The sequence below is a fragment of the Vulpes vulpes genome, chromosome 9 (assembly GCF_048418805.1).
Source record: "Vulpes vulpes isolate BD-2025 chromosome 9, VulVul3, whole genome shotgun sequence".
NCBI lineage: Eukaryota > Metazoa > Chordata > Mammalia > Carnivora > Canidae > Vulpes > Vulpes vulpes.
In genome coordinates, this window is record NC_132788.1 from 32,491,178 (window position 1) to 32,503,503 (window position 12,326).

Consider the following 12,326-nt stretch of genomic DNA (forward strand, 5'->3'; position numbering starts at 1 on the left):
CAGGACAGAAGAAATCCGAGAGTTATTATTCCAACTTTGCCAGTTTCGTGGAGAAGTTTGCACTGTTTTTTTGTTTTTCCCCATTCCTGTAAAGTCCTGTGAGAATTTACATGATTCTAGTTAATTTTTCTCAGCTCAATCCAATGCTCTGCTTACTGAGAAATACTTCAATGTCTTATGTTTAGTGATAAACTACATTTGGGGGCTATAGTTCTTTCTGTGTTATCAAAATAAAGAGGCCAATTGTGGCCAATTGCACTTAAATACGGACAGTTGTGTAACAAATATGTTTTAGGACAAAGTAACCATTGCTTTATTATTATTATTATTTAAATATTTTATTTATTTATTCATGAGAGACAGAGAGAGAGAGAGAGAGAGAGAGAGAGAGAGAGGCAGAGACACAGGCAGAGGGAGAAGCAGGCTCCATGCAGGGAGCCCGATGTGGAACTCGATCCCGGGTCTCCAGGATCACATCCTGGGCCGAAGACGACGCGAAACTGCTGAGCCACCCAGACTGCCCAACCATTGCTTTATTAAAAAGCAGTTAAAGCCCAATCTGCTATAAATAATAAGGGTTTTCAAATTATGTTTTTGTTAGGATAGAAAGAGGAAAAAAACATTATGAGAAATTGTGAAAGAATATCTATGGAACTAAAAGAAAATTATTTTGTCTCCTTAGTTCTGTACTATATGCTAGTAAAATATTAGTATTACTCAGAATATGTAACCTTAAGCTCCTTGGCACTATCACCAATTTAGAAGTAAATGGCATTTAATTAAACACCTAAAAATCAGAGAGGCACTACAGAACAGTGGTTAAGAACAAGGAGTCTTGGGGCATCTGGGTGGCTCAGTAGGTTAAGTGTCTGACTCTTAATTTCAGCTCAAGTCATGATTTCAGGGTGGTGAAATCAAGCTCCCCATGCAGCAGGGAATCTGCTTCCCTCCCTTTTCCCCTCCCCCTCCTTATGCTCTCTCTGTCTCTCTCTAAAATAAATAAAATAAATGTTAAAAAAAGAACAACAAACAAACAACAACAAGGAGTCTTGGGAGGCACCTGGATGGCTCCATTGGTTAGGCATCCAACTCTTGATTTCAGTCAGGTGATGGTCTCGGCTCGGGCTATGATCTCAGGGTTGTGAGACTGGGCTCCATGCTCAGCAGGAGTCCACTTGGGATTCTCTCTCTTCCCTGTCCTTCTGCCCCTGCCCCCCTCCCTCCTTCACTTGCCCACTCTCTGTACTAGGTAACCAACTTCAAACATATGCAAACACATTGCCATAAAGTCTATCATGGAATTATTGCTGTTTGTTATTTGAGGTGAAGAACTTAAAACATTACTTCCTATTTATTTATTTCTCTGTCACATACTGCTGATAACAGAAGACCATATATTATATGATACCATTTATATGAAATATACATAACAGGCAGATGTATATATATATATATAGAGAGAGTATATTAGTGGTTGCTTAGTACTGAAGGGAAGAGGGGTGGGGAGTGACTGCATTGGATGGTGAAAAGAGTCTACATTTTTTATGGCAGTTGTTGCACAACTTTGTAAATCTACTAAAGCCATAAAATTATAAACTTAATATAGGTGACCTTAATGGTATATAAATTCTAAATTCTAAATCAATATACTTTTAAACAAAGTATATAAAAGCAAGAGAATTATGGAAACATGGTAGTGGTGATGGTGGTGATGGCGGAGTAGTAGTTGCTGGATTTTCCCAAGGTCTCACATCAAGACAGTCAGAGTACCTAGTTTGCAAAGTCAGTAAGTCACAGAAAACATAGACAACAAAATGAAGTAAAAATGCATCACTACAAAAGCCAGTATACAAGCAAGTAGGGACACACTACCAACAACCACAAGACCTTTGTGTTATTTATGTCTATAAAGGAGAAGACATGAGAATCATGAAAGAGCCAACAGATATTCCCTGGAATATGCAGTCAGGTGATTTGATAATAGCATCTAAAACTGGAGGGGTTTCACTCACTTATGGAATGAGTGGGTGCAGGGCTCTGTGGTAAGTTCTGTGGGGATGGGGCAGTTGACACTGAACTCTCAAACTGGGTACAACATAATCCCCTTCCATTTCAGCAATTCATTTTCAAACACCCCACAAAACAAAGCATTAACAGACACAGTGCTGGGAGTGGTATCAAAATTGAGTAGGCTAGGAACAGATGAAGGGAAGAGAAGACCCACATCAAAGTAGGGGGTGGGGCAGAGCCAGAAAATCTCAAAAAGCAAGGTATTATATGTTTTTATAGACTTATGTAGATTCTATAGATATTTATAACCTTTTTCAGAGGTTTAACACTAATCCTCTAACTTTGGCTATGTCATTATAGAGCTTCAGTTTTCACATTTGCACAATGACAGGATCATAATGCATTCTCTGAGATATTCCTAGGACTATCTGACAACTCTGGAATCTAGGCATATTGTTAAAAAGTTCAGAATAACTGAGAACAAAGTTTAAAGTTGATGAAATCGGAAGAAGGTAGAGGATATATATAAATTATATATATTTATATTTGTATTTGGTGTTTATCTATATTACCTGTAAGTAAGAAAGCTATTTGAGCTTTGTGATTACTTTTAACTTTCTTTTCAAAGACTTACAACTCAATTTATTAGGTAATTTATTAGGTAATTTATTAGGTAAGTACATGACCAACATAAAGCTATATATATTATTTTTTATTTCTTTGCATTCTGAATATATCATAGTACTATCTTCAATTTACTATCAAATCTATTATTTTTTCTAAAAAAGAAAAATAAAGCAAAAGCTTATATGGTTTGTCGAGGGACACACTAGGAAGCTTATCTCTTTTCTGGATAAAGTTAACAAAGAGGAAAGTAGCTTATTCATGAAAAAGTAAGTGACAGATTATGAACTTGATATCTCCTCTTTTTAAATTCAAGTTGATTTAAAATGATTTTTTAAAATAAAAATCTTGGAAAGTGCAACTACCAACCTATAGAAGAGAGAAGTGGGACTGAAATTTATGTAGACAGGAAAGTAATATTCCATCATTGTAATTATCAAAGTGTCATTTCTAAATTTAAGTGGTTACTCATTTTTCAAAGGGAGTATTATTTATTAAGTACAATCCTTCAGCTGATATTTGTTGAGTTTACTATGAATACTAAATAGCATTTATGTTAGTTGTTGGGAGCCCAGTTCTACAAAGCCATTAGGTTAGGTGCAAATCCCAGTTACGCTCTTGCTTTCTGCTCTGTGGTTTTAGGCAGGTCACATGATTTTTTTCCCTAGTCTCATTTTTCTCAGCTACGAAACAATAACACTGCTTCCAACTGAGAAAGCTCTTAGAAGCTCTTAGAAGAAAGAAAGCTTTTATTTCCTTTTATGCAAAGTGCTTTGAAGAATGCATGAGATAAACACTGAATTTATGTTAGCTAAATGTATAAAGGAACAACCAGTTCAAAAGACTTGATAGTGTTTTAGGCACAAAACTTTTTATGTCATCATCATTTAAATCTGGTTCTGTTCTGTTCACGTGTTCAGCAAACATTTATCGATTGCCTGAGCTGCAGAAAGCTCTGTGCAATGTACAGTACACATCTGCTCAGAACAGGGCTGAGATGCACGTGTTGTAGTGTTTAGCTTTATTGATTTTCCATTTCCCCCTTTCAGTGCTCCTTCCTGGACTCCCGGAACCTCCTCCCCTTCCCCACATGCCCCTGTGCCTTATATTTCTTGGACTGCTCTGTGAACTGTTTCCAAGAAACTCATAAACTGGGTCTCCTAGCCTGGTACCTTAGGACGGGGCCAATCACAGTATAAGATGTTGCCTTTTCCACTAAAACATCTAAAAGATTCAATTGAATGATGACCAGGGAAGATGAAGGAATGACTTAGGGAATAGAAAATGCTTCTAGAAGTCAATAAAATCTTCTAAGTAGACAGTAGCACAGTAGCGACTCTGCCTTTCTCTAAATACATACCGAACAAAACACATCATGCTCCTCAAATAATCCTAAATGTGAAAGGAAGGAAATAGTTTGGGGATAAAGTAAGAGAAGCCAGTGTCATTATAATTTTAGATGTCTGGTGCATTGTCTTCACACATAACCTGAATAGGCTTTCTCTTTTATTATAAGCACTTTCACATCTTTCATTTTTTTTCCCCCTCAAAAACTGTATGTATGACTCCTAAGTGTCCTTTAAACAGTATTTGATCTGGAGTGAAAAATAGTGGCTTGATGATAATGATTTCAGGGCAGCATTACTCTGGATTCCAATGGAACTTGGGAGATCAGAAAACAGTGATTGCTCTATATAAAGTTCACGAATACATAAATCTATAAACAGAAGCCTGTAGAGTTTGCCTTCAAAACTTAACCTTCTTCACTTAGTTTAGATGAAAAGCTGTGTTTCCACTCAAAATATGAGTGCCCCAAGTATTGCTTTTAGATCTCACACAGTTTTCTTTCAAAGCATATGTTATTAGAAAAGAGAAGAAAAAAGAAAAGGAGGATGGAAGGGTGTAAAATATATACGTATATATAATAACTGAACATTGTACCCTAGTGAAATAATTAAGTCACTTGTTTTTAATAACTAATGACTAAATGATTTGTAGTCTGTATAATATAAGGATGTATAAATAAAGAATGAATGGATATATGGATGGTGGATGGATGGATGGGTGGATGGACAGTTAGATTAATAGAAACCATTTACTCATATCTTGGTATATGTGTGCAAATTCAGAGCAAGTTTCTGCCTTCGCCTGATTTACATTTGATAAAGTAACATGTAATATTGTGTCATGGGTAATAGATGCTGCAAATGATAGAGGGAGAAAGCAGTGGAGAATTATTACCTTGATTAGAGTGGTAAGGAACTGTTAGAAGATTACAGTTGAGTAGAATCTTAAGTGATGGGATCCCTGGGTGGCGCAGCAGTTTGGCGCCTGCCTTTGGCCCGGGGCGCGATCCTGGAGACCCGGGATGGAATCCCACATCGGGCTCCCTGCATGGAGCCTGCTTCTCCCTCTGCCTTTGTCTCTGCCATTCTCTCTCTCTCTGTGAGTATCCTAAATAAATAAATAGATTAAAAAAAAAAAAAGAATCTTAAATGAAATAAGAGATGACCATGCAAATATCTCAACGAAGAGTTCCTCAGACCTCAGGACCAGCCAGGCAGATTTATCAGGAGGAAAGAATGTTGATGAAGCTGAAGAAAGAAGGGTAGGAGGATAGTGATGGGTTTCATTATTCAGAACTTTGTCATCAGAAATGCCTGCTCTGTACTGAAGATTTCATCACAGCATGGGTTTAAACAAGCTAACTGACGGTCAGGTCTGCATAGGATTAAATTCTGTCGCTGCCACTTACTTGCCATGTGACCTTGAATAAATGCTTATCAACTCTGTTGCCTCCATTTTTTTATGGCAGTAAAAATCAGACCTACTTCTTAGGTAATTGTAAGGATTTAACAAATTAACATATGCCAAGAGATTTGAACAAAAACACTTTATGTTAACTATTCAATAAATGCTAAACTTACAATTATCATCACAATCATCACCATCATATTTAATTTAATCCTCAATAAATCTCCGGAAAATTGTGGTACCCAGAGATTGCAACAACTAATACCAGCCAGGTCAGTTCCCTTACTGATGCTTAACAGCAAAGAACCTTAGCCATAGTTAGTCATAAAAATATGGAATAGTACTAAAATTCTGATAAATACCTTGGGAGTAAAAGCGGACACACAGTGCCTGCCATATATAGTGTGTCAGTAATTTCAACTGTTCTTTTTTTAAGTTTTTATTTAAATTCTAGTTAGTTACCATATATTATAATATTGGTCTCAGGGGTAGAATTCACTAATTCATCACTTACACATGTTGTGTTCTTCACAACACGTGCCCTTCCTTAATGCCCATCACCCATCTAGCCCATTGCCCACCCACCTCCCCTCCACCAACCCTCAACTTATTCTCTATAGAGTCTCATATAGTTTCCTTCCTTCTTTTTTCTTTTCCCCTTCCCCTATATTCATCTGTTTCGTTATATTTCACACGAGTGAAATCATATGGTATTTGTCTTTCTCTGAATTATTTCACTTAGCATGCTATACTCTAGCTCCATACGCATCATTATAAATAGTAGCATTTATTTTTGATGACTGATTAATATATAAATATATATTGACTAGGTAAAAAAAATATATATATATATTGGCTAGGTAAAATATTCAGTGGTTCTCAAGTGTAAAAAATAGCCTTATTTGAAGTAACTACTTTACATACCTGGAAATATCTTTTATTAAAAAACAAAAAGTGTGAAGGTCATGTTTTAAGATTTTTGTTATCATTAATTTATACCCTGATTAGATTTCCTTTCTAACTTAAAAATCTGTATTAGTAACATGTCCATATATAAATGCATGTTTTATTAAATATATACCATATAATGATGCAAATATTAATATTTTGACTTTTCAGTGAAAGAAAAGTAGCTAATTTTTATTGATTCAAAAATTTTGATTCTTCTTCAATGCAGAAGTAGTGACATCAATCCACTGACTTATAAACAAATACTACACATTTTTTAAGCCTATAATTGTTTGTGGTAGAGATTATTAAACTATTTGCCAAGTATCCATTTTCTTTCCATGTGTCCCAGACCCTTCTGGGTAGGTGAATCAATGTGACCAGTGTGCTCTGAGCAAGTAACATGTCACTCCCAGGTTGAGGCATTTACACGCTGGAGACCCTCCATGTCTCCCTTCTGATACTGTCATAGAAGAGGCCTTATTTTCCAGACGTCATGTCTACATTTTCCTGGTCTTCTGAATTGGTAAAGTCCCTCTACAAATTTGTTTTAAATATGTATAGTAAGTGACCCTTGAAAAATGGTGTTTTTGAGATTTTGGTTTATTTATTATGTGTCATACAATCTACTTGATCATATCTAACACTCCATGCAATTTCCTACAGTACAGGAAGGATTTTTACAGAGCTATTAAGGAATTGTACTATACATCAGTAGGGTTGTATTCGACATTGGGTTATCCAGAATTGTGACCCTCACATCAGATAAATTTGCTTTCTTTGAGGTTACCGCATGAGGATTGTGGTTGCTTAGTTAATGAACAAAAAAGAAATTACGACCAAACTATCAATCCTTTGCAGGTTTTTTCAAACTGAAGATGTAAAAGAGAAAGATACCTACCTACCTTTCAGATTCCAATATTCTAAATATGTTAAGAAAGAGCTTTCAGCAAACTTGCCTCTAGCCTTGTGGGGAAAGTTAGTCAGGAGGAAAAAGTTGACACTACACAAAATTCAGAACCAAGAGGCGGAGAGTCCTTGTGCCATCAACCCTGGCAATAAGTGAAATCAGAGCTCCGGCTATAGTCTTCGCTTTGCTTTATTGCTTGAATTGATCTGAGACAGGCCTCAGGAGAGAAGCCTCATTGTCACAGTCAACCAACAACATTATTCTTCAATAAGCCTTAGAGCCAAGTTATTTGCTTCTTGTAAAATCAGGGCATCGATTCTTGTTCTTGGCACCATGCCCACATTTTTAAAATCAGGACTATGCATTTAAGTTTATTATATCTTTAATCAGCTATTTTAAATTAAAAAATCAAAGCCATGGATAGATCTAATTACTTAGCATTATATTGAAATCGTTTGTTACACACCTAGAAAATATTAGATACTACTTTATCTGTCAAAATAGTTGATTAGTGTTCCAGTGTCAAAAAGGTCCACATTTGAAGCTGTAATTATAATCTTATTACAATGACAAAGTAAATATTATAATTGATGTGATTATACTTGATTATAATCTAAGAACAATGATATAATCCATTCATAATATTAAGGAAAAATAATTAAGCATACACTTCAGTAAGGTTTAAATAGCCTTTGAAATACCCCTAAGTTCAAATGAAGGGTACTGTAGATCTGAAAACTAACATTATCCTTGTTTCATATAGTTTCTAATTAGAATTTTTTTAAAATTACAGTTAACATTTCCACACTTAAAACCTTGGTCAGTAAGATCATTGCATAGAGTATTTGTGACAATATGGTACTCAGTTTTTATTGAATTATGTTTTAATAATTATTTTCTGTTCAAGATTAATATTCATATCAACAGGACTTCCATTTTACATTAATGAATTTTTAAAATTTCCATTATACCGTTGAAAGATATATTCTTCAGTCCTGAAACATTAATACAAATATATGTAATATATACAAGCTATAGGTGTATTTTAAGTAAATAGATGTGGAGCTCAAGAAATTTATATCAGTTGAAGCAAACATAAAGAACTTGGTTTTAATAAAATTTGCATGTATATATACATGTACAAATATTAAGCCAAGAATAGGAACAAATTATCTTGTTTTATATTTGATATAACACACATATACACAGAGGCATATATGAATTTCTGAAAAATCTCATATTTTGAATAGTCACACAAAGAAAGGGCTTATGGGAAAATAGGATTAGGGCAAGCTACGGGAAGCATAAGTAACTAAGTTAAATACTACTAATATAAACAGTAACAACCATAATAGATACTAGCATAGTACAAAATAAAAATATTTTAAAGTCAAAATAGAGGAACTTTTCAGTAAATGTATTACTTTACCTAAAAAAAAAAAAAAAAGGTGAGTTGGGAAGCAAGAAACCTTGGTGGAAGGTTGGTTTAAAAAATGTTTAAGACTAGGGATGCCTGGGTGGATCAGCAGTTGTTTGCCTTTGGCTCAGGGCATGCTCCTGGGGTCCTGGAATCGAGTCTTGCATCAGGCTCCCCACAGGGAGCCTGCCTCTCCCCCTGCCTGTGTCTCTGCCTCCCTCTCTCTGCGTCTCTCCTGAATAAATAAATAAATCTTTTTAAAAAATGTTTAAGGCTGTTTAAGTAACAGCCTTACTTCAGTACTTAAGTAATTTAAGTAACTTAAGTAACTTAAGTATGGAGACAAGGGGAAAGTGCCCAAAGACTGAAAAAGCTATACAATAAATAAGCACTTGCAAAAGAGCATGTGGAGAAACAGGTAAAGCACATCCCAAACAGCCCTGCATTCTTTCTTGGCTCTCTGGCTCAGCTGTGTTTGTTGTCTTCCTTGGTGGCACAAGACCTTATTGAGGTGAAGAAAATCATATGGGAATCAGCACTACCTCTGTGTTGTATTAGGCCTAATCCCCCCCACTGGTTAGTTGCAGTCATCATTGTTCTCCAGAAACATTCATTGCCTGTGAATCAAGACAGTCGAAGGAAACTGGTATATACTGGACATTTGTGGGAGCCAAGGTCAAACTAGACGCAGCACATGCATAATTTGTTTTAAGGAGGGAAGAAAGACATTTAATACAGAATGGCTTCTTGAAGGATTTGACCAAAATAAGTCACACAAATTGTCTGGAAAGTTGCCTCAGCAAATTTGGGAAATACAGAGTTTTAAGTTGTTGACTCAAAGGTCAGGAAGGAGCTCAGCAAAAGAAACCAAGTGTGGTTTGGATTTCTTCCCGCTAGTTTACTTTTTGGTTTTTTGGTCTTTATGCATTCTCATGATAATTTCTGGGAATTCTCTAGGTTAATAAGGTCTAGTTTAATTGCCAATAGCATTAAACACAAAGGGAGTTTATGTAAGGATAGGAGGAATCTCAGGAAACCCAAGATCAGCAACACAGTCCAGCTTCAGGAAGATTCTAAAACCAAGATTGAAGAGGAAACTTGAGCCATTCTTTTTTCTGTTCCTTTTGTCTCTTAATTGCATCTCTGCACGTGTTTTATTCCCTCACCCTGTAGAACCAGCTTTCTCTGCTTCACTATGCATAGATAGAAAACATGACTATACCTCATGGTTTAAGAGCCCTAATATATTGCTGCAGTAACTCAGTTATATTTCTAAATTCCCTAGTAGGGGATTCTGATCAACTGATCTTGGGTCAAATGATGCTCATCAGAACTGTAGTTCAATGGTAGGAACATTGTCCTTAAACACATAAGCCTACTGGGACCCAAGCTTTGTGACCATATGGATGAGAGGGAATCATCAGATGAAGGGAATAAGGTAAACAACTGCATTGTGGGTCCACTGACAATGTATTCTTAGGATGTTATTCATTCAACAAATATTAATGCACTACTTCCTATAATCAAGTGTTGAAGTATAGTACACAAAGTAATTGACTGTTTCAGTAGATGACTAGTCTAATGGTGTGGGTAAAAATCAAAGAACTACCCTAGAATATGCAGTAGGAATGGAGAAAGAGGTGAAGGTGTGTGAAAAATTGTGGGAGAGCTGATAGTTCAGGATGGCTGCTTTAGCTCTAGTCAGTATGTCTACCTTCAAGCTGGCAGGAAAAAAAGATGGAGAAAGAGGCAAAGAACATGTACTAACTGTTCTTTAAAAGATTTCCTTAAAACCATTGCACATCAATGTCACTTATAACTAATTAGCCAACATTTTGTTCATGTTCAAACCATAAAGAAATCTAAGACATGGGTTTATTCAACACTAAGGAAGAGGAAGGGGGTGGATATTTGTTTAGAGAACTAGTAGCCTGCCACAGTTTCCTGCTAGGCAATTTTTAAGCCTAAGAACATACAAAATTATGACTTTAAAGGTATATTGTCCTGGGTGGCTCTGTTGGTTAAGCATGTGACTCTTCATTTCACCACAGGTCATGATCTCAGGGTCCTGGGATCGAGCCCCATGATGGGCTCCATGCTCACAGGGAGTCTGCTTGAGGATTTCTTTCTCTCTCCTTCTGCCTCTCCATGCTCACTCCAACTCTTTCTCTCAAATAAATAAATCTAAAATAAAAAAAAATATATTGGCAAACCTTTCTTTCTTCTATTTCTCCATATGCTCTCTGCTAACAGTGCCAACTGTTTAGCTTTCAATCCTTGGGCATGTCTTCCTTCCTCTCTCTCCCCCTCCCCTGTCTCCATAATATCTTCTTAACCCTTTCTTTAACCTCCATCTCTTTCATCAAGATCACTTCCCTTTTCATATTTTTTTGAGAAATACATTTTTATCATTTAGTAGGTGAATTGATAGTGTTTTTATATATATGATTAATACTGAAGTTAAATCTTTTATTAACTGTTGTGTGCGTTATAGGTCAATCACATTTCTTTTGAGAATTGCCCATTCATTTCCTTGCCAAAGATTTCTATTGAGTTGTTGCTTTCTTGTGTTGATTTGGACATGGTCTTTCTTCATTAACTATAGAAACCATATTTTTAAAGACATATTCTGAATATATTTTTCTTGCTTTTCATTGTCTTTTCATATTTGTAGTACTTTCACTGAGAACATTTCATTCACCTAATTCTGTTCAATTTTATATAATGAAGGTTTACTATATAGGTTTGCTTTTGTCATTAAATTTAAGAAACATTCAGATTAAAAATGTTCATGTTTTTCTGTTTTTCATCTTTAATTTTAGTGCTTACGTTTAAAGGTCCTTGCACCACACTTCTCCATCACCATAGAGATTTTGTCTAACTTTAATTACACTCTATATTTTTTGTTCTTTTTTCCCAAGTACCCTACCAAAAACAATTCACCGTAACATTGTTGTTGTTTTCCTTATAGCATGCTGGTCCATTTTACTTTCTGAGTATTGTGATCTACTATTTTATTTTTTAGTTTGTTGTGCTTGGCACTGAGGGAACACCTTGGTTTCATTTAGTTGTTTATTTCTTAGTAGTTAATTAAAATTCTCTTAATTGTCTTACTCTGGCGGAAACTAAAATGTGGAATTAGGTGATTATCAAGGACTCATAGGAATTCATTTGGCAGGGTGATGCTTTCATTTTCTTAATTGCTTTAGATTAAGCCTAGTCCAACATATTAAAGGTTCTTTTAATCTATACTAAAGCTAAATGTGTTGAACTATTAAAAAAAGAAGGAAAACCAAAAAGAAATGAGAATATTTAGAAGTTCATCATTTTATTATTTACTAATTGATCTATTACTGTTAATATATCTTGAGATCATCTTTAGCAAGAACTACTTTATGCCTAGATATATTTTTATGAGTTGAGTCTGGTTGAATGTTATCTCAGGATATGTTAAAAATTGTAAGCACATTGAAATGAAGTTAAGGGGGCATTGGATGCACTTTCCCAAGAAGCTATGGGATATCTTCAAGAAACCACGGGAACATATGCATAGTGAGGCATGTGGGGTCTTTCTCCAAAGGGTCAATAACCTCAGTGATTAGTTGATCTGAAAAATTCAGAATCTCCATTTTTCCAGGATCCCAGAAAGCCCATTTCCAGAAA